This window comes from Chiloscyllium plagiosum, chromosome 16, assembly GCF_004010195.1.
Source record: "Chiloscyllium plagiosum isolate BGI_BamShark_2017 chromosome 16, ASM401019v2, whole genome shotgun sequence".
In the NCBI taxonomy this organism is placed as follows: domain Eukaryota; kingdom Metazoa; phylum Chordata; class Chondrichthyes; order Orectolobiformes; family Hemiscylliidae; genus Chiloscyllium; species Chiloscyllium plagiosum.
In genome coordinates this window covers 53,040,355-53,064,662 of record NC_057725.1, presented here as the reverse complement: position 1 = coordinate 53,064,662, position 24,308 = coordinate 53,040,355, and the positions used below count along the sequence as shown (strand labels likewise).

General features: G+C 40.3%; 1 protein-coding gene across 2 annotated transcripts in view; it reads right to left on the bottom strand.

The window, feature by feature from the left end:
* ptpn5 (protein tyrosine phosphatase non-receptor type 5) overlaps window positions 1-24,308 on the bottom strand; it is a 120,570-nt gene that overhangs the window by 67,199 nt on the left and 29,063 nt on the right. The window contains exon 1 of one of the 2 annotated variants that reach the window (XM_043706134.1): window positions 8,294-8,379. The exons of the other annotated variant lie outside the window; for it this stretch is intronic. The gene's annotated coding sequence lies outside the window, so the exon portion shown is untranslated. Of the gene's footprint in view, window positions 1-8,293; window positions 8,380-24,308 lie in introns of those variants that run through there. 2 annotated transcript variants of the gene reach the window in all.

Sequence of the window (24,308 nt, the reverse complement as noted above, 5' to 3'; positions counted from 1 at the left end):
TTATTAAGAAAGATATAGTTGGATTTTCTAGAAATTAAAGGTGTCAAAAGGTATGGGGAGAGAGTGGGAGTATGAGTTGAGACAGAGGATCACATTGAATGCTGCAGCAGACTCAAAGGGCAGAATGGCCTACATTTGTACTTATTTACTGTGTTTCCATGAAAAAGGCAACAAGAACACTTTAATGGTTGTGGGATTGTTGAACAATAGGGATCTGTGGTTTTACTTGCAGGAGCTGGAGTTGGATGTATGAAGACTAATAGACAACCTGTGCAGATTGTGGATGTGCCAACTGCCTCCTACCTCTTCCCTCCAACTTATCCAGGACGGTGGGCATTCACCAGCGTGATGTCACATACCAACTCCACACTGAACGGGTCAGAACTTTTGTGGTTTCATTACCCTTCATCATTGCAATTCAGCATCCACAAAGCCATGGGAGTTATGAGTGGCACCCTGGAACATGGGGAGGTCCACTATCAAAACAAAGCCTTATGTTTATGCTTCTGCCTACTTCTATCCATACGGAGAGAAGACAAAATGTCACCCATCCTGACAAACAGAACTCCTATTAACTCTGATGCAGAAATGGACAATGGACTGGAAAATTGTACCTATACTGCATGTTCCAACCTGGAAGGATCCAGTCACCTTCACAGACACAAATAGTGTAGTACCCACCCCTGCAGTAGGTCTGAATCAAAGAGGTGGTGGGCTTTTGAATTGCAGATACATCCTGCAAAGAGACCTTCCTCCTCTTTCTCCTGCTTTGTCTGTATTTTCTATAGATATGTAAACTGTGTGGGCAAAAACTTGGCAGATGGAGTACAATGTGGGAATATCAGGTCATCCACTTGGCAAGAGAAATAAAAAGTGGAATATTATTTAAAGTGGAGAGAGATGTACTGCAAAATGCTGCAGCCCAGATGGACCTAATGTCTTTGTACATCAATCAGAAAAAGCACTAAAAACAGCAGGTAATTAGGGAGGAAGATGGAATGTTGTCTTTATTGCAAGGGAATGAAGTATAAAGGTAGACATGCCTTATTCTAACAGTTCAGGACACTGGTGAGACCACACCCAGATTACTCTGTATAGTTTCGGTCTCCTTAAAAGGAAGATCTTACTTGCATGGAAACAGGTGAGAGAAGATTCATGAGGTTAAATCTTGTGTTGAAGGAGTTATTTTTTGAAGAGCAATTGAGCAAGTTTGGCTTTTACTTCTTGGAGTTTCGAACAATGAAAGGCATTATTGTTTAATCAGCTTTGAGGAGGATTAACAGGATAAATACTGAGAGAAGGTTTCCCCTTCTGGGAGAATCTATAACTGGTGACATATTGAGAATAAAAAAATCTCTCATTTAAAACAATGAGAAATACTATTAAAACTGATCTACTAAGGAGTCAAGGATAATGGGGGACTGGTGGAAAAGTTGAGTTAAGGCTGCAATCAGATCAGCAATGGTGTTATTGAATGGTGCAGCAGGTTTGATGGGCTGAATGGCCTACTTACAGTAATGTTTCTTAAATTGATACTTGCTGCAAGTGCAACATCTTCCTCTTGTACTGCAGACTAAGATGTCCTGCTACAATAACCATGACTGAAAGCAAAATGTCCTCTCATTCTTGCATTCAGTCACAAGCAATGCCTTCCACATGTGTAACACCAGTACCAGCAGATTTTAATGACAGTAATCTTTCAGAGTTAGAAACATAAATCCTTTCCAAAGGTTCAAACAGAAAGTATATCCTTAATATCGACCTGTTCAAGAATGCTACGCTGCATCCCTCAAGTTGCTAGAACCTTGAACCTAGGCCTCCTGGCTCAGAGGTAGGAACATTACCACTGTACCACAATAACACCTAGAATCAAACAGCATTTTAGACATTATCCAACCAACCTGTTCAGAGATGTTATGACACATCTCTAGAGCAGGTGAAAACTGATCCTGAGCCTCCTGATTCAGAGGTAGGGACATTATCACTGTACCACATAAGCCCTTATAGACAAACAGGACAGCTTCAGAGTTGATTAGGAGCAGGTGATGCTCATTGTTCTTCTTATTGGCATAGAAACATGAGGGGGCATTTGTGTTGCAGTAGTAGTGTCCCTACCTTTGGACCAGTGGGTATGTCTTCAAGTCCCGTCTGCTCAAGAGCTGTGTACAGGTGTATCTGTACAGATCAATTCAAAGGTATCTTGCAATTTTTGGTGGTCATGTGACCTAATTGGTAAGGCATTTGACTTTTTTGTGGGTCATGATGTTATCAGAAGATTGCAGGTTTGAATCCTGTTGTAGTCATTTTGATTCTTGTTTACACAGTGGCAGTGTCTCTACCTCTTAGAAGGGAGAACTTGAGTTTAAGTCCCACCTGCTCCAGAGGTGGTTCAGAGATATTATTGAACAGGTTGGTTAGAGAAATATCTTTAAAGAAATGAGAAGAGATCTTGGAGTTGATCAATAAACAAAGAGAGAAAAGAACAAATAAAGAACAAAGAGAATATGACAATCTCCATCAGAGTCTGCCCACCCAGAGATCAGCAGCTAGGAGAAAGAGACTTGTCAGGCCTCAAGGTTATTTGACTGATCATTCAGCCAATCCTTCAGTGACATCCAAGAGGGGATGAATGACTTACCTGGTTTCAGGAAATACTGTATTTTCATTTTTAAAACACCCAAATGGTCACTGACATGGCCAGGTCATGGAGGGGTCATAATTCCCAACTGCCCACAGTCACATTAGGAGTCCCTGGAGAAGGAGCATGCAGTGTCCACCAGTAAACTCCAAGCATTTAAGGATAGGAAGACACAGCGTGAGCTGAGGTATGCAATATTTACCATCCACACCATTGTGATTTAATGCTCCCCATCTTTTTCCGCCTTTCTGATTTTTGTTACGTTTACACCAGTCCTTGTGCGCAGGGTGTGTGGTTTGTAATTTATTCACAAAGTGACTGGTTAATTATGTGTTTGGTCTCCTAATACAGAAAGACAAACAAGCTAAGCTACATGCCAGGAACTGTTTGGTTTCGAGATGGAAAGGTCCAGAAGGGAAAAGGTGGAAAGTGATGTATCTGCAAAACTCTAGGTTTACAATAAAATTTTTGTAATTCTCTGGAAGGTTTTTGCAATCTTCAACATATGGTTATTAGTGTATAGAAGACTGTCAACTCCTCCAAATATCCAGCACTTTCACAAGCTCATTGAGATGGCATTTGGTATTAGCCAAGTTGCAACTGGGCATTGGTTTGACACCAGCAGCTGCAGCATCCTAACTACCAATGATATAGCCTCACATTTCAAGAAGCTTGAATGAAACTAAATTGTTGACTAGCTTAATCTTAATGGCTTTGATTTTAAGTGAAACAACAAAAGGAAGAAGTTTGATCGTTTTAGAGGTAATGGAATTTGTCATCAACAGCACTATCTATCAGCACCTGCTCAGCAATAACCTGCTCAGCAATAACCAGTGTGGGGTTTGTCAGGGCTACCCAGCTCCTGGCCTCATTACAGCCTTGGTTCAAACATGGACAAAAGAGTTGAATTCCAGACTGTGAAAGCAAAGCCATGTTGATTGAGTGTGACATTAAAACCCTTGCAAATCTCCAGTCAATGGAAATCAGAGAAAGCTCTCCCCTGGTTGGAATCACAAGTGACACTTTGGAAGATGGCTGTGGTAATTGGAGGTCAGACATTGCAGCTTCAGAATGTCTCTGGAGGAGTTTCAGGCCGTAGTGATCTAAGTCCATCTTCAGCTGTTTCAATGACCTTCCCTCCATCATTAGGTCAGATGTGGGGATTAATGCTGATGATTGCACAATTTTAAACTTCATTTGCAGTTCCTCAGGTACTAAAGCAGTCCATGTCCAAATGCAGCAAGACCTGGACAATATCCACCTGTGGGCTAACAAGTGGCAAGTAACATTCACGCCACACAAATGCCAGGGAATAACCATGTTCAACTAGAGACAATCTAACCATCACTACTTGATATTCAATGACATTGCCAGTGCTGAATTCCCCACTATCAATATCCTGGGGGTTCACCATTGACCAGAAACTCAACTGGACTCATCATATATACACAATGGTTACAAGAGCAGAGGCTAGAAATACTGCAAGTGATTTGCCTCCCAACCTCTCAAAACCTGTCCATCACCTGCAAGGTGCAGGTCAGGAGTGTGATGGAATATTCCCCAACTGCCTGGATGAATACAGTTCCAACAGCAGTCAAGAAGCTTAACACCATCCAAGTCAAAGCAGCATGCTTGATTGGCCCTGCATCCACAACCATCCACTCCCTCCACCACTGACGCTCAGTAGCAGCAATGTGTACTATCTACAAGATACATTGCAGGAATTCATCAAAGATCCTCAGACAGCCCATTCAAAATTCACAATGCCTTCCAACTAGGGGGACACGGGAACACCACCCTCTGCAAGTTCCCTCCAAGCAACTCACTATTCCTACTTGAAAATATATTTGCCATTCCTTCATGTGAGTTTAAAGTCCAAACAGCATTGCAGGTCTACCCACAACACATGGACTGCAGCAGTTTTGAAATGGCAGCATATCACCAATCTCTTGAGAACAATTAGGAATGGGCAATAAATGCCAGTCCATCCAGCGACACCCGCATCCCACAAGAGAATAAAAATAAAGCCACTGCAAAATGAAACTTGCATCTTCGGCAAAAATTGCCATTTTAGCTTGAAAATTAAACATCTACTTTCGTGTCACAGTAGCTCCTAAAAATATGCTAAAGCATTTTAATATGTTAATACTGTGATTAAAAAGTTATTAGCTGATAATACGTGGTATGTAAAAGCAAAATACAACAGAAGCTTGTAATCTGAAATAAATATAGAAAATGCTGGAAATACTTAATGGGTCTGACAGCAACTGTGGAGGGAGAAACAGAGGTAATATTTTAAGCTGAAGTGAAGTTTCCTGAAGAGAGATGCTGAGTGATTCCAGCTATTCCTGATTTATATATTTGTACCCTATTATGTTTTGAAATTGTGCTACTGTCCCCAAACACAAATATTTCACCTCCTTCCACTGCTCAGCTTTGTACCTGCACGTGTTTAGGTTGTCATGAATGATTTGCTGTTCACTTTTATCAGATTAGAGAGTTTTTCACCTGACGACTTATGAGTGTAAAGAAAAAAAGGAAAATTTTTTATCACACCTATCTTTGGATTACCACTCTCGATAGTATTCATGATGCTACCATGCCAAGCATAACATTCAATGGTGAGGCATAGAATGTTGGAATACTCAAAAGACAACAATAAATTGTTTAGGGAAGAAGGTGTTGACGTAGGCTTGGGAACGTTTCAGAAATACAGAGAAGTGATGCCATGAAGGAAGTTAAATTCAAGGAATGAGAAATGTAGTCTGAAGAAAAAACTGAAAATGCTGGAAATACTCAGCAGTTCATCTGTGATGGAGATGAAACATTATTGACCTTAAAGCATGAACTTTGTTTCCTTCTCCACTGATGTGGTCAAATCTGCTGGATATTTCTAGAACTTTCTGTGTTTATTAAAGAATAGTCCCCTTCTGTCTATTTGGGTGATGAATGGATGCAAAAGGTACAAAGAAGAATAATAGTGTAAGAATCTACAGGTATTTCTAAACCAACCTCAGTAAAGGAAATTATCTGTTCACTTATTTCAGTGTTGTTGACCTACAACTTGATTTTTGATTTGATTTACTATTGTCACATGTACAGTGAAAAGTGTTGTTTTGCATGCTGTACAGGCAGATCATACCGTACAAAATTGTAAATTAAGGTTTATGCTTGTTTCAGAAATGGTGTACATGTGTCTCCACTTACAGGACACTGTCACCCTTGACCAGATTTTCGTGGCTATCCAGTTTAATTTTCAGAAATGGGACAAATCAGCTATGCAACTTGTTCTTGGTCAGCTTTTCTCCCACTCAGCTGATTCTTCGAAAGCTTCTACCCAACTCAAAATAATAAGATAAATACTGCCAATTCTGGAAATCTGAAATAATACCCAAAAGTGTTGGAGAAGTTCAGTAGATCTGGCACCATGGGTGCTCTGAGAAACCAAAACATGGCTGTGATGATTCAGGTAATAGCAGGCCTGCTTTTCTGCATGCTCTCACAGTAGAATGTAACAGTTTTAGGTGAGTATGCTTATATCAGGCTGTTACTTTAACTAGTCTGTGGGATATCTGTCCCAATTTTGGCACAGGTCCCCAAGGCTAAAAAATAGACACCACAGGATTGAGAGAGTGAGGGGTGCCTTTATAATTTCCAGTACCAAGGTCAAAACTCTGTAGTCTATCCAGTTGCATTTACCCACATTCTGTAGTAGTTTGATTTTATACAATCAAATAGCTCGTTAGGACATTTCAGAGGATATTTAAACATCAACCATATTAGAATTAGGTTTTAGTGTTGCATATACTTGAGTGCAGCGAAAAGTGTACAATGTCCCATTCCCAGTGCCATTTTAGGTATAAAAGGTCGCAAGGTACAAAATCTTAGGTACAAAGTAGAAAGAAAAAGTAAATTACAAGTTCAGCATTACATTCCTTCTTTAGCCATGGGCCCACAGACATTTCATGTTGGGCTTTCCCCAAGAGGGTCTGGAGTCACATATAAACCAGACCAGATAAGGACAACAGATTTCCTTTTCTGAACATTCAAACATTAGTGAATCTGATGTGTTTTAACCACAACTGTTGCATGGAGTCACTCAATAAACTCAAATTCCACAAGCAGCTGTGGTGGCAATTGAAACTATGACCCTAGTACATATGCCAGAGCCTTCTGTAACTTTTAACCTGATGACTTTACCACTATGTCACTGCTTCTCTTTAAATAATGAAGTGGATAGACTCCAGGCTGGTTGGAATCATATTTTGGATTTTTTAAAGATTCCTAAGTGACCCAAGCCATTCTCTTTTTAGGGGTTAGTCTATTAAACTAATGTATCATTTGAAATAAGCTGATTAAATTATCCTTGAAGGGACAACAAATCAAAATTATAGCATCAAACCTCATGATTTAAGTTTTGATATCATTCTGGTTATTCTTACGTTTTCTTGTACAGGACTACCTTTCCTGAGATGTGAGCTCCAAACTGGAGTGGGTACTCCAGATGCATTCTGACCAAAATGCAGCATAGCTGAAGTATCACTTCCTTAGTCTTGAGTTCCACCTCCTTTAATGTTAAGTTAACAATTCATTAGCCATTTGTTTAAATTTTTTAACCTACCAACTGGATTTTAAAGCTTATGTGATTTGTAAAAATGGACATCCAAATTCTTTAACTCCTCTGTACCTCCCTGTCTCTGATCATTTAAAAAAAACTTTTAAAATGTTCCTTTCTCTGACCCAATGAATGAGTTCATATTGAAGGAGCATCCTCCACAATTTATGTTATCACATGAATAAACACGCTGTCCATTATCCATCTGTACAACGGATACATAGGAACAGACATAGACCAACACTCCAACTGTACAGTACCAGATAAGAATGAGCGCTTCTGATGCATCTTATCCATATATTGGAGTTAACACTGAAATCCATTTAATTCAGATAAAACCAAGTAATATAATCCTTGTAGCCTTCTTGTTACCTTATGCATATTGCACAGGTAAATAATCAATAACTGTGCTGAACATGTACAATACAAAGTGACATGCATGAATCCCTTTTACTTTGTGTGTATTCATACATGTACAGGAGCCAAGACATAGGCTACAGTGTCTGACATTATCTCAAACCACTCTGATATGGCTGCAAAACATCCCACTTTGCAAACTTACAGTTGTAACCTTCTGTAAATTGGATATTATCCACACTACCATATGTGTAGTACTAGAAACCTTTTTTACAAAAATGCCTGCCTCTCTGTAAAGCACTGAGATTACAGAGAGAAAGAGAGAGAGTGATGCATGTGCAGTTCAGGAAATTAAATTAGGGATTGTGAGAGAAAGAGTGAGGTAGGGAAAGGAGAGAGACATTGGAAAACCAGAATGTCAGGAGTAGAAATTAAAATGGAAATGATGAATGAGAAACAAAGAGAGAAATATAATGATAAATAGAGATTTTAAAAAATGAGGACATGTGGGGAAAAAGAGCAAAATAGGTTGGGACAGATGTGAAAAAAAAGAGAAAATAGCACAAGAGAGGGAAATAATAGGAGAAGCAAAAATAAATGGAGGCCCTACTTTGTATATGCATGATGGTTTATCCATTCACCTCTGGAATATTGTGCAGATGATCCGTAGTATTAGTTCTTACCATATGGATGTCTTGATGCTGTACAGGCTTGAGCTGAAACAGCTGGAATTCATCCTCACACTCTGACCCACATCTTAGCAAAGGAGCAACCTTCAGCACACTGACGCCAATCACCTTCCATAGCAGGACCATGTGATATCAATGAGGATACAGTCAATGAGAATGTCAGCTGTGATTAATTCTTTTTTCACAGTACGAGAGCAGCAGCTACCTCACTGAGAGAGCTCCACTCCTGTATGCAGACATATTAATACTGGCTTGTAATAGGATTAACTATGGATGAGAAGCACAAATAATGTGAAGAATAAATCATATTTTCCGTTATTGCTTTTCTAACTACATGTAGCGTTCCCTTCTAAATTTTAATATTTACCATGTGGGAAAATACCTGATTAAGTGACACTTGCAATATAATACACAGGATCTAAGGCAAGTGCTGAGAGCTCAGTTAGTTAAAAACAACAAATAAACTACATTCTCCTCAGAATTCATAATTCTTTCCAAGCCCCACAAATCTCCCTTTCTGAATAGACACCAAGGATTCCCAACAAGAACCTTTTGAGAAGAAAGGAGGTATTTTGATTTTTATTGATGTAAAATGGCTGTAGTGATTAAGTCAGCTGTTATAAACTCAAATGTGAATTAAAATCAGGAAAGATCGGAAATGAATGGTGAAATCAGTCATGGCCATTTTATTCAGTCAACTAATCCCAAAATTATTTCCATAATATTTCAGTCAAAATGTCGTCCTCTCCTGCTCAAAAAATGTGAGATCCTGTTGGAATACTGTTCCAAAAGTACACCGAAGTGGGACTCTCAGTCGGCTATTTAACTGCAGGAGTATCACTCTCATCTTGCTCTCAGCTGATATCTATCAATGCAGTCCTACCAGCAGAGTCACATGGAATCTAATCAATAGAAATGTTGAGTGATTCTCTTTTTATCTCACTAGCCTAGCTGTGGAGCATTAATCATTGCTCCAGTTTAGATCAGACTGTATGACAGAGGCTGAATATTGGGCATAAGACTATGGCTCGGTGGCAAATCAAGAAAGGCATTTATCCCTTGAGGCAGTGAGGAAACTGTCCACATCTTTTAAGGCAATTTCCCTTTTCTTGATCTCCAGTGTATTTCCAGCTATATCTCATGTCATCACTGATGTGAACAGTTGGCAGAATAAAAACTCTTGTGTTATGGGTGAAATTCCTGCTAAGCTTATCTACAGAAGAACCAGAATACACCCAGTTCAATAGTTAAAAATCGCACAACACGAGGTTATAGTCTAACAGGTTTATTTGGAATCACTAGCTTTCGGAGCATTGCTCCTTCATCAGGTGGTTGTGGAGAATAAGATTGTAAGACACAGAATTTATAGCGGAAGTTTACAGTGTGATGCAACTGAAATTATATATTAAAAAAGATCTGGATTGTTTGTTAAGTCTCTCATCTTTTAGAATGATTTGGAGAAGCCGGTATTGGACTGGGGCACATAATCACCTGATGAAGGAGCATCGCTCCAAAGCTAATGTGCTTCCAATTAAACCTGTTGGACTATAACCTGGTGTTGTGTGATTTTTAATCTTTTAGAATGACCATGTTGGTTTCTGTTCTTTCATATGTAAATTGCAAAACCTTTTTAAAAAGTTACGTTCTCAAGTGAACTTTTACAATTGGTGTCATGTCGGCCCAGATAATGTATTGAAGGTGTGAGTTTTCCTGTGTGAGGCTGTTTGTGCCATAATGGTCAGACTGATTCTAATCTAAAAAACGGATTTACAGAATCTTACATAAATTCATGCAGTTTTTGAGCTAAGTAAAAGGTTGTTCTGCAAGTACAAATTCACTCCACAAACGTGTGTGTGTGTGTGTGTGTGGTGGGGGGGGGGGGGGGTGTAGGGGTTATGAGTGTCTGTGAGAGAGTGTGTATATGTGTGTGAGTGTAAAGGGGTATATGTCTGTATGTGGGTATGTGTGGGAGTGCATGTGTGAGCGTATGAGAGAGGGTCTGTGTGAGTGTCTATGTTTGTAGGAGACTGTGTGTGTGCGTGCGCACACGTAGACTTTCAAGACATTACATGTGACATTGGTGAATGAGCTTCTGCAGGATCATAGGCATTCCGAGGCTGTTCTGCGGCACAGCAAACTGAGTGACCACACACAGCACCAATATTTGCCTGCAAGGACCACATTTCATAAAAATTGATGACTTACTGACCAATTACAGTTGTGCTATTTTCTTGTATGCCAGTATTTACTGCTAGTCCCAATTGCCCCAGATAAGGTGAGTTAACTTGCGGAACTGCTGCTGTTTACAGTGATGAATGGCAGAGAGGACCCTGGACCCTGAATTGGTATTTTGCCACCAAAAATCATTAACAGGCCATTAATGATACTGCCAAGGCTGCTGAGTTTGTGGCCCTCTGATTGGCCTGCCAGCTGGAGGAGGTGAACAGCTGTTCTCAACTGGAAGGTGACCATCCAATTGAGAAAAGCCGTTCACCTCCCACAGCTGGCAGGCCAATCAGAGGGCCACAAACTCAGAAGCCTTGGCAGTACCATCAATGACCCATGCTGAGGTGCCGGGACAAGGCACCCTCATAGGGCAAGTAAAGTAACTTTGTAGAAGCTACGGCCAGGCAGGCAGACCTTGACATTTGGTGGAGGATGTCATATTCCATGGTTGCAGGGTCAGGCATTGCTGCTACAGCGCTCTTTTGTGTGACATGGAGCAGACATTAACGAGAGTCATATCCTCAGGAACCTGCCAGGAGGTCAACAGCGTTTACCTGACAGTCTCGCCTTACAGCAGTAAGCCTTTCTAACATGAGCGAAATGTAAACAAGGGCAGAAAGTTAACCTTAGCTGGCCAGGAAGCCATACCTCCGAGCTTACCACCACTGGTGGTGGAAAGGCACAAGTCTGCCCTCCAATTCTTTGCACATTAGCAACATTCCTTCCTTTGTTGTCCATACCTAATTGCCTTTTAAACAGAGCATTTTGCTAGGCCATTTCAGGGGGCAATAATGAAACATCCACATTACTGTGAGCTTGGAATTGCATGTAGGCCAGACCAGGAAAGGATAGCAGATTTCTTTCACTAAAGGGCATTAATGACAGTTTCATCATCATCATTTCTGAGACTAGCTTTATATTTATTCCAGATTTGTAAATAACTTTTACTGTATTTAAATTGAACCAGTTACCATGATGGGATTGGAACAGGGATGGGATGATGGGATCTGCACAGCATTAACCTGGCCCTCCATATTGGCTAGGCATTGAGCTACATGAACCCTAAACTCTGGAATTCCTTTCTTAAAACTACATATCTCTTCCTCTCATTTTCAAGCTGTTCCTTAAAATCTAATTCTGTCCCATTGTTACGTTATGCAGCTCAGGATTAATTTTCTCTATTAATCCTCCTGTAGAATGTCTTGACATGCTTTATTACATCGAAGACATTTCATGAATGAAAGTTGGTGTGATTGCAGATTCCTTACACATGAATAATACACTCATTGTAACACAGCGGGAATTTCTAAGTTTTAGTTTTAACAACTACTGCATGACTAGGAAGAGCTTAATTCAATGTGACAGTGCTAGATACCCTCCCCTGCTGTGTTAAAAAGTATGGCACTGGAAAAGCACAGCAGGTCAGACTTATACCCGAAACGTAGACTCTCCTGCTCCTCAGATGCTACCTCACTTGCTGTGCTTTTCCAGCGCCACACTTGTCAACACAGAAGGGAAGGGTATCTCGGACTGTCACACTGAATTAAGCTATGGAAAAACACAATCTTTAATTATGATCCTGTTCCACTCAGACCACCTGTTGGAACAATCTCCAGCCATTCAACTACAAAAGCCATCACTGCAATATTCCAGCTTAAGGTTTCCAACCCCTTCACACTGGAAAGCGAAATTTTAAGCAAATCAGCCCTGCAACAATAATAGAGACTGATTTTGTTTTGATCTTTGTATATAACTTTTATCATTTCTTACTTTAAATCTTAATATCAGTATTTCAGCTAAGAACTTTATTGCATTTTACTTAACTAATTTTCAGAACAGTTGAGTAATACAGTAACCTTTTATTTTGCTTAAAGAACAAAGCTGTGCTTGATTGTCCTTAAATTGAAACACTTGAAAACTAAAAGGGGACCACAAATGAGTTTATATAAATTCTTAGTTCACAGACAACTGTGAGGACAATCTTGTTGTGGTCATGACAGTCGATTGCTGACATTTAATACTGAGCTCCTTGTTTAATAATGAGCTCACTGTTAAATACTAAGCTCCTCATTTAACACAAATTATCATTTAATATTGAATTCAACAGCTGAGTCTCTACACTGTGGTGCTGAGCTTACAGTTTAAAATTGAGATTACTATTTAAAACAGAGTTCACTGTTTATTACCAAGCTCACGTTTTAATCCATCTTGCCGAAAATAGATCACATTTTTCTAAATATACAGTTCAGCAACCAACCTTGTCCTTTCTGTACAGAGCTTACCTTTTAAAACAGAAAATACTGTTTAAAGTGCAACCTTATACACAATACAATTTCTTTTCCTGGGGCATTGGAGGTTGAGGGGTGACCTTATAGAGTTTTATAAAATCATATGAGGGGCACCAATAAAATGAATAGCCACTTTGTTTGTAAGGTAGATGAGTCCAAAGTTAGAGACCATAGGTGAGAGGAAATTTAAAAGGGACCTCAGGGGCACTGTTTTCATGCAGAGGGTGCTGTGTGTATGAAATGAGCTGCCAGGGGAAATGGTGGAGGCAGGTACAATTGCAGCATTTAAAAGGCTTCTGGATGGGTACATGAATAGGAAGGGTTTGGAGGGATATGGGCCAAGCACTGGCAAATGAGACTAGATTAGGTTAGGATATCTGGTCAACATGGACGAATTGGATCAAAGGGTCTGTTTCCATGCTGCATTACTCTATGGCTCGATAACTCTACAACTGTCTGACTATCGTGGTGCATGCTGGGTAGTATCCTTGATTAAAGAAAATGAAAATCAGGAGCTTGAGTGTGGAAAGCTGCATCAACAAAGCAGATGTGAAAGCTTCTGTCTCCTCATGTACTGACAAATGTTCTTATATTTCCAGCAGTTTTTGCTTATTTGTCAGATTTGTAGCAATTGCAGAATTTTGATTTATTGTTAGTACTTAGCTGACTGCAATCTTTCCTTCAGAAATTGCCAACTTCAATAGAGCCTTTCTTTCCGTTGGAGGTTTCAATGGTCTCTTCAATTTGTTTCACCTTAAGTGTTTTCTCGTTCCTTTCCCATGTTTGATCAAGTAGAGCAAACTTTATTTTAGCCAGCACCTGGCATTCTTGATAAACTGGCAAAAATAATGTACCTCAAATACCACAGAGTTTGTCATTCTGTCCACTTATTACAGTCTTTTCATGTACTTATCTCAATGTAAATATACTTGTTCAAACAAATGGCCTTAGGAAATTATCAACAGTTGATTCAATTTCAAGTCAATTTCTCCTCAAATACCACGATGTCCAAATAGTCAATTGAGGGTGCAAATAAAATGGGACCTGCCAGTAATGTTTATTTAAGGCAGAGTTGCATTATTATTTAAGTGACTTATGCTTTAAATAAAGTATTACAGTGATGTGTGTACCTCCTGCATTATATTTCTATTACTTAGTGTATGGTTTTACATTGATTATGCGAGCCCTCTTGATTGTTCAGAATATTTGATCAACCAGTGGTCCCATGAACACTGATCAATAAAGGGTTTGCTGTAGGGGCAGCATGGTGGCTTAGTGGTTAGCACTGCTGTCTCACAGTGCCAGGGACACAAGTTTGACTCCTGCCTCTGATGACTGTGTGGAGTTTGTACATTCTCCCCGTGTCTACATGGGTATCCTCCCATGATCCAAAGATGTGCAGATCAGGTGAATTGTTCATGCTAAATTGCCTATAGTGTTAGGTGCATTAGTCAGGGGTAAATATAGGGTAAGGGAATGGGTCTGGGTGGTTTAGCCTTTGGAGGGTCAGTGTGGACTTGTTGGGTCAAATGGCCTGTTTCCATACTGGAAGGAATCTAATCTAATCTACAAAAAAATGCTTACATGGCCATATTTCCTTCCTTAGTTCGTTGTCCATCCCATATGTTTTGCTAATGCAGTCTTCCATACTAATGCTAGCTGATGAAATAGCGATTGTCTCATACTTCTTTCAATTTAGTGTACCATACTCCCTGCTCATGATGTGATCTCCTCTACACTGGGAAGGCCAAATTTCATGAACCACTCATGACATTTGGATACAATTGTCAGGTGGAACTACTGTCTGATGGACTATATCTTATTCCTTATTAGTTATTATTTGAGGTGGCTCCCATTTCCCCATCAACACGATGACTTATAAATAATAACTCGCCGGTTTTGGGTTGTGATTCAATTTTTGTTTGATATATCATTCAATTCAAGATCAGTGCATTGCATTCCTATTAAAGAAGATGGGTTAAAGTATTAGTCTCATTCTCTTGTCATCATTTTAATTTATATTTTTAAAAATAATGTCATATAACTTAATTTTCAAGTCATTCCCCTCTTTGATAGGCACCCTCTCTTCCTATCTGATTCTATGAGCCTAAGATCTAGTCACAATACAATCAAGAAACAATCCAGAATGTTCTCCTGTGGTATCTCAGTTTACTTTATTTCCACTCATAATTCCATTACCACTGGTCACACCAATATGTTTGCACCAGCCACATCATTCCACAACATAATATCAATTCTTTCTATAAGCATTCATGCCCTATTCTATCTACAAACTCTTCATACTAAAATAATCTTTCATTCAACTCTAAACAATGTGACTGGCTTGTAGTGTCCATATATATGTCTAATTAATATCTTCCCCATTAATAGCTCGGAGGACAAATTGTGTCATCAACCAGCTTTAGCAATTGACTTCCAACAAAGAACAAAGAACAGGTCAGCACAAACCAGGCCCTTCAGCCCACCAAGACTGCACCAACACATAATGCCTTTCTGAACTTAAAAGACTTTTTTTTGCTTCATGCAATCCATACCCCTTCTATTCCCTTCCATTTATATATCCATGAAGATGCCTCTTAATTGTTGCTGTTGTATCTGCTTCTACCACTTCCTCGGACAGCGTATTCCAGGCACTTACCACTCTGTGTAAAACAAAACTTGCCTCTTACATCTCCTCTAAAGTTCCCCCTTTTACCTTCAACTTATGTTCCCTTGTGATTGACATTTCTACCTTGGGAAAAATACCCCAACTATCCATTTCATTCATGCTTCATAATTTTGTAATATTCTATCAGGTCACCCCTCAGCCTTCGACACCAAACTAAATTGTCCAATCTCTCCTCAATATTGAGAACCTCCAAAACAGGCAATGTTTCTGTATCCTCACCAAAGCCTCCGTGTTCTTCTGCTAGTGTGAAGACCAGGCTGTACGCAATATTCCAAATGTAGCCTAACTAACCTTCTATACAGCTGCTACATGACTTGCTAATGTTTATGTTCTTGATGTAGCCGACTGATGAGGACAAACATGTCATATGCTTTCTTGACCACCTTATTCACTTGTGTTGCCACTTTCAGAGAACTGTGGATTGTCCACGTAGATCTCTCTGGATGTTAATGTTTCTAAGGGTTCTGCCATTTACTGTATACTTCCCTCCTGCATTAGGCCTCCCGAAATGCATCACCTCACATTTGTCCGGATTAAATTCAATCTGACATTTTACAGCCTACGTCTCCAGCCTAACTATATCTTACTGTATCCTTTGGCAATCCTCCTCACTATCTGCAGCTCCCCAGTCTTTGTGTCATCCACGAAGTTAGAACTCAGACCACCTACGGGGTCCCTGCCCTGATCCCTATGGAACACCAGTGTTCACAGATCTTCAGTCAGAAAAGCACCGTTCCATCACTACTCTCTGTCTTCTATGACCAAGCTAGTACTGTATCCATCTTACCCCATGTGACTTCACCTTCTGTATCAACCTGCAATGAGGGACCTTGTCAAAGGCCTTGCTAAAGTCCATGTGGACAACACACAGCACCTTGTCCTCAGCAATCATCTTCGTCACTTACTGAAAAAGCTCAATCAAGTTTGTGAGACATGACCTCCCCCATATAAGACCATGCTGCCTATCGCTTAAAAGTCTGTATTTTTCCAAATGTGAGTAAATTTTGACCCAAGAATCTTGTCCAATAATTTCCACTGGCCTGTAATTTCCTGGATCATTCCTGTTGCCCTCCTTAAACAAAGAAACAACATAGGTATTCTCCAGTCCTCAGGGACCTCTCCTGTGACTAAAGAGGATACAAAGATTTTGTACAAGTCCCCAGCATTTTCCTCCCTTGCCTCCCTCAGCATTCTGGGATAGATTCCATCAGGTCCTGGTACTTGTCTACCTTAATACTTTTCAAAACAACTAAAACCTTTTTTTTTATATTGACATGCCCTAGAAAATCAACATATCCCTCTCCACACCCTTCTTCTTTATGAATATTGATGCAAAGTTAAAAACCTCACCTATTTACTCTGAGCCCACGTGTAAATTCCCTCATTTCTCCTTGAGTGGACCTACCTTTCCTAACTACTTGCTTGCTCCTTATACATTTAGAAAACAACTTTGGATTTTCCTTAAACCTGTTTGCCAAGGACATTTCATGACCCCTTTTAGCTGTCCTGATTCCCATTTGAGTCCTTTCTGGCTTTCTTTGTATTCTTCAAAGGCTCTGTCTGTCTTCAGTTTCCTAAACCTTACATATGCCTCCTTTTTCTTTTTGACTAATCTCACAATTTCTTGTCATCCAAAGTTCCCAAATCTTGCCAGCCTTATCCTTCATTTTCACAGGAGCATGTTGGTTCTGAACTCTAATCAACTGGCAGTTTAAAAATTCCCACATGACAGAGGTGGATTTACCCTCGAACAGTTATCCCCAGCCTTCATTCCCCAGTTCCTGCCTAATATTGTGATAGTTAGTTTTCCCCCACTCAAGTGCTTTCACCTGAGGACGACCCTTATCCTTGTACATATCTAACACAAAAGTAATGGAATTATGGTCACTATTCCCAAAATGTTCCCCCACTGAAATTTTGATCATGTGGCCTTGCTCATTCCCCAATACCAGGTCCGGTATGGACCCTCCCCTCGTTGGACTATTCATATGTTGCTTCAAAAAACCCTCCTGGATGTATCTAACAAATTCCCTCCCATACAGGCACTAAACAATTCCTCGTCAGAATAGGAGAAGTTAAACAACCCTGTTGTTTTTATAGATATTTTCATAATCTATCCACATATTTGTTCTTTTAGCATCCACTAGCTGTTTGGAGGCCTGTAATACAATCTCATCAAAACTGATTGCACTCTTCTTGTCTCTGAGCTCCACCCATCTGGCCTCACTGGATGGGCCCTCCAAAGTGTCCTCCCTCAGTCCAGCTATTATATTCTCTCTAAGCAGTAACACAACTCCCCCAACTCTTATACATTCCTCTCTATCTCACCAGAAAAATCGAAGTGCTTGCTCCAGTGTCTCTGAATATCTTTGTTAGTTTGACTCCTTGAATACATGAATAAGAAAATACCTCTTACTTTGAAACAGTCAGAACCTCCAGTGGTCTGATGCTTTCTATCAATAATTTGGTAATATTTTCTTGATTGTCCTGAATTGTCTCTCTGTGCCTAATAGACTGTAAAGCAATGTGCTCCATTTGTACTACTGTTACAATTTTAATGCTCATTGTTTTTCCTGAGACACTTTATTGAGGATTACTTAGACATTCCACCTGCTGCAAGTGGTGTCCCTTTTAACTTCCAGCAATTTACTTTAGAAAAGAGTCTTATTATGATTGAAACACGTGTTTATTATTTTTTCAGAAGCATATTGCTTACTTTATGTTGTTTTTAGGTTCTAGCCTTTCTCCTGTACTACTTAGAAAGTCTTTTGTTTACTCCCTAAAACTAAGGCCGCGTTTGTTGATACTGATACTTGCGTGGTATGTGCTGATTTAAATTGCACGTGCACAGATTTTGGGGGAGTGGCCGGGATCCGGGAGAGACCTAGAGGAGAAGGTGAGGTGAAGAGAGCCTGGGGATGGAGAAGTGAGACAGAGGGGGAAAAGGCCTCTTGGATCCTGGGGTCTCCTTCTCCCTCTCCTTCCCCTTTCCTGCTTTTGGGTCCTCTCCCATTTTCACTCCGGGGGCTTCCCTCTCACCCTCTCCCCACCTGATGAAGGAGCAGCACTCCAAAAGCTAGTGCTTCCAAGTAAACCTGTTGGACTATAACCTGGTGTTGTGTGATTTTTAACTTTATTTTGTATGGTAATCTTTCATGCGGCACTTTGCCAGATGCCTTTTGAAATCCAAATGCATGACTGTACAGGCTCTTCTTTATCCACATCACTTGTTACTCTTTCAAAGAACTCTTAAGATTTTAGTCAAACATGATATTCCCTTCCAAAACGCCATGCTGACTGAGCATGATTTCATTGAGATTTTCTCAGCACTTTACTAGAATAGATGCTGGCTAATTGTCTGTTTCTTTACTTGTTCAATCACCATTCTCTTTGGATTAGCATCATGGATCTTCTTATAATTTAATTTTTCCTGCCCTCCACTCTTTCAAAGACGTTTTTCTTGGGTGCTTTTCCCAACCTCTATCCCACTTGCTCAAGACCAATTACATTCCTAATTTTACCCAATTCTGACCAATCTGAAATGTTAACTCTGTTCTTCTCTCCACAGATAATGCCAGGCTTGTTGAATATTTCCAGAGTCAGCAATATTTCACTTTTATATTAATACCAATCAGTACAGACTTCAGCCCCAGATTCAGAAATCTATCCTGTGTGAAGTTAAAAAAGGTGCCTATCCTATTACTTAAAATAATCTATTTTGCTAACAAAGCCGAAAGGTTCATAAAGCAGCATTTTTTGAATTCAGTTTATACCTCTAAATAAAATCCACTGCAATTTAGCAGACTGAGTCTACACTCAGTAATAACTATATCATTTGGTCCAGAAGATTCCAGGCTCCGCGTTCAATCTGAGCTGTGTTCACTGGTCTCAACCAGGCCACCAACTGGGGCAGCGGGTGAGTGGGCAGCTGAATCGATCTCAGAACCCAAGCTGTTTACTGCTCCAATTCCATATGTTTCTGTGTGACTGTTGGGTGAGAACCAGTGTTGGCAAGGACCTATTGGTAATATCACTAAATTATAAACCCTGAGACCCAGGTAATGTTTTGGATACCTACATTCAAATGCTGCGTGGCAGATGGTGGAATATGATTTCGATATGCAAACTGGGATTAAAAATCTGAAGACAACCATTGGTTCACTAATGTCCTCTGGGAAGGAAGTTGCCGTTCTTAGCTGGTCTGGCCTACATGTGACTCCACAGCCACGTGGTTGACTTTCAACTGCTCTCTGGGCAATTAGGGATGGGCAATAAACGCTGACCTAGCCAGTGATGCCCACGTCCTGTGAATGCTAAAAAAAAATTTCCCAATCCCCTGTTGAAAACATGTCAATGTTCCTCACAAAGGCACACTCGTAATGAAAGTCTACTTGAGTGAAGTACTGGAGGACAGCTGCTTGCATCCATGGATGTAAAACCCAGCACGACCCAGCTCCTTCATAAGTAGTGAGGGGAGAAAACTGACTCATCTAAACATTGTTCCGTTTGCGGGGTTTGTGGAGAGGCCAGTTAACAGCTGCTGGCTACCTTTCACATTTCATTCTTTCCTTAACAAAATGGATGTAAATTAAATTAATGGAAACCAATCTGTGAAGAAGAATTTGCATAAATATAAATGATTCTAATCTAAGATATAACCCAGGCTAAACAAAGCCTGTCCTTGGCTGTTAGATCCCACCGAACGCCTACGCTTCTTTTTTGCATTCTGTGCTTTTTTTTCTAATTCAGTGTTCTAATGAAATGCTCCTGGGAGTGAAAGCTTGTTAATTGTGTGAAAAGAGACAATTCCTTTCTCTATTTTCAATCCTTGCCAGCCTGCCACATACAACAAATCATAAAGCAAACAGACCTTGTGAAAAGAAAAGGCTTCTGATGAAGCAAAGCCACTTGTTTTTTTTTCTTTCACCCTCTTTATATTAACAATAGTTACTGTCCATGGTTAGGTCTATTTTCACACTTCCCCACCTGTGAGAGACTGATTCATAGGAAAAATGCAGGATGCATCACAATTTCTCAAACTGATCAACACAAATCATTTCAAATCCTTACTTTAATCCTTGGGTCATACAGGAATTAGATTGGAACTGGATGACCCAAGGTATCAAAACCAAGGCTGGGATTCTTCAAGACAGCAGCGAACCCTCTGTCAGGGCAAAAAGCAGGGGGGCGACTCCATTTCAGTGAGTAGTTAGACCCAAGGACACATGTTCACATACTGCGATCATAATGTTGCTTTATGGTATTCTCCATGAAATATACCACAGGTACCTGATGTTTATTTACAACACCAACTATATACAAGGCTACAATATCTCATACTTACACACATAGGCTGGGTTCTGTGTTGACTGATGCACTGTATATGGCACACATGGCTGACTGACTACACTAACTCATTACACACAGGGCTACCCTGAAGGTGAGACAGGTAACTTTGTACCATCCCATTTCATAATGTTATGTGATTATCTTAAAGGTATACTGCCTGTGTGGACTGGAGGTTGTAGCAATACATCTCAGAAGCCTTCCCAAACCCACTGTCAATCGAGACACGTAAGAGGTAATTAGTGATCATCACCCTTCATACCTCTACCTTCCAGCACTCACCTATAGTTTAGATCATTCAGCAAACATGAGTTAATGAGTGCATTCTCAGAAGGAGCCATTCCCAACTGAGAGATGCTGTCTTACAACACATGACTTCCAATCTCCGATTAGCCGGAAGATTATGAGGTTGTCGTTTCCGACCCCAGGTTCTTGATCCCAAAAGCAGGTCCTCTGCTTCCAATTAAATGCCTGAGTAGTACTTGATTTGATTAAATTTCTGAAAGTAGGGAATGTGAGGTGCTTGCTGACTCTCTGTCTAATGTGTGAGAATCCGCAAAACTGCACGAACATCACTCAACATATTTACCAAACTTTCAAAAGTAAGTTAAATCAGAAAGTTCCATCTTCTACTCAAAATACAACTTTGGAAATACCCTAACTCTAGGAGCTCTAACAATTTCTTTGCACCATGATTTATTTTTGCAAGAAATACGACAATTAATGACTTGAATCCACTCATTTAATTTGAGATTTGCTTTCTCCCAGTTTCAAGTGGGGAAGATCAATCAATAAACGTATCCAAGCACTGTTCAAATATTCATCACTGTTACACAGTCAGGATCAGGAAATACTTTATCTCTAACATTACTATTTGTTGGATGCATCAACACCGAGGCCATGGCCAGTTACATCTTTGGTAACTTGCATCCATTATCCACTTTATTTTTCTATTGGTCATATGCTTCAAAATCTGAGCATATTGGAGGGGAATCAGACTCCAATGTTCTCTTGATTTCCATCATTTTTCACAGTGACTGCTAGTATTTTAGTTGTCTACTTCTGTTTTTCTCAGCTTCCAATGGTTATCCTTGGGAAACCATCTTCTGCAGACAAGTTATGCTCCATTTAGGGAAGGACAGATGTGGAGTCAATCTTTACTTAATCTTCTTTTTACTTACAGATATATATACTGATGGGGTCGAACAATGTTACAGTGGTTAGCACTGCTGCCTCACAGTGCCAGGGACCTAGGTTTGATTCCAGCCTTTGGTGGTGGACTGTGTGGAGTCATGTCTGCGTGGGTTTTCTCAAGGAGCTCCAGTTCCCTCCTACTGTCTAAAGATGTGCTAATTAGCTGGATTGGCCATGCTCAAAGTGGGGTTACAGGGATTGGGATATGCATTTAGGTAGGGGTAAAGCATGGTAATGTTAATTAATAACTACCTACTTAAGTGCCTCGATTGACAGTGGGTTTGGGAAGGCTCCTGAGGTATAATGCTATAGATTCCAGTGCTTTGGAGGGTGGCTCAGGCTTGATGGGCTGAATGGCCTCTTTCTGCATGATACAATGTACAATATTACTAGCATCCAACTCCTATCCCAATAACCACGGTTTTAGTCTGTGCCTATTTATAAGAATTCGAGTGAATCACCAATTAATGCCCACTACTGACAAACAGTTAGATGCAAATTATGTATGTCGATCATGTGTTATTAATATTATTATGTTTTAGGACTGTTTCTTTAAATTTAATCTGTTTTGCCTTCTGCCTGACTGTAAACCTGGTTTGATGGTTAGGGATCAAAGGAACATTCAGATTGTTTTACTGACAGGAATGTGAAGGGTTTTATGTTTGGAGGAAATGATCAGTGTCTTTGAGTAGACCATGAGTGATACTGAGTGTATCAAAGTCCCAAAAAAATGTTATAGGGATCAAGTTGTTAGCAATTTTACTCCTGCATTAACTGTTTAATTCTAAGATAAAAGGTAGTTGAAATCAAAAAGATGAATTAGCGTTTCTGTCTGGATACAGAGCCTCAGAGAAGAAGGTGGAGGGAGCCATTTTGTGAGATTGGGTTTTCATGTAACCTAAGAATAGGCAAACAGCAGTTGGTAGATTTTGCCTTGTGTGGTCTGCAGTCATTTCAGATGTAGAGAGTGAGAGATAAAAGCAACCAGGCATGAACTTGAAGCAGAGAATCTGTTGAGTCTATTGTCCATAATGCAGAAATAGTCGAAGCTCGTATTCAGAATGAAGTCCAAATTTGTGAGGGGAAGTATAGCGTCATAGAGATCTACAGCATAGAAAAAGGCCCTTTAGCCCACTGAGTCTGTGCCAGTCACAAAAAAAACGACAAAACTATTCAAATATTATTCTCCATAACTTGGCCCATAGCCTTATGTGCTTTGGCATTGCAAGTATGCATCTCAATTCTTCTTAAATGTTATGAGGGTTTCTGGCTGTACCACTATTACAGGCAGTGAGTTCCAGACTTGCACTGCACAGTGCTGAGGAACATATTCCTCACATCTCCTCGAAACATTCTGCCCTTGCCTTAACTTCATGCCCGCAGGTCATTGATCCCTCCATCGGGGGAAAAGTTTCGTCCTGTTTAACCTGTCAATGCTTCTCATAATTTTATATGACTTGGAGGTGCCAGTTTTGGACTAGGGTGGACAAAGTTAAAAACACATAACACCAGAAGACTGGAGGTTGGCTAACGTGGTGCCACTGTTTAAGAAGGATGGTAAGGACAAGGTAGGGAACTGTAGACCTGTGAGCCTGACGGCGGTGGTGGGCAAGCTGTTGGAGGGAATCCTGAGGGACAGGATTTACACGTATTTGGAAAGGCAAGGACTGATTAGGGATAGTCAACATGGCTTTGTGCATGGGAAATCATGTCTCACAAGTTTTTTGAAAAAGAAATAAAGAGGATTGATAAGGGCAGAGTGGTGGATGTGATCTATATGGACTTCAGTACAGTATTCAACAAGGTTCCCCATGGGAGACTGGTTAGCAAGATTAGATCTCATGAAATACAGAGAGAACTAGCCATTCGGATACAGAACTGGCTCAAAGGTGGAAGACAGAAGGTGGTGATGCAGGGTTGTTTTTCAGACTGGAGGCCTGTGACCAGTGGAGTGCCACAAGGATCGGTGCTGGGTCCACTTCTTTTTGTCATTTATATAAATGATTTGGATATGACATAGGAGGTATAGTTAGTAAGTTTGCAGATGATGCCAAAATTGGAGGTGTAGTGCACAGCGAAGAAGGTTACCTCTGAATACGGGAATCGACGTTTCGGGCATAAGCCCTTCTTCAGGAATGAGGAAAGTGTGTCCAGCAGGCTAAGATAAAAGGTAGGGAGGAGGGACTTGGGGGAGGGGCGTTGGAAATGCGATAGGTGGAAGGAGGTGAAGGTGAGGGTGATAGGCCGGAGTGGGGTGGGGGCGGAG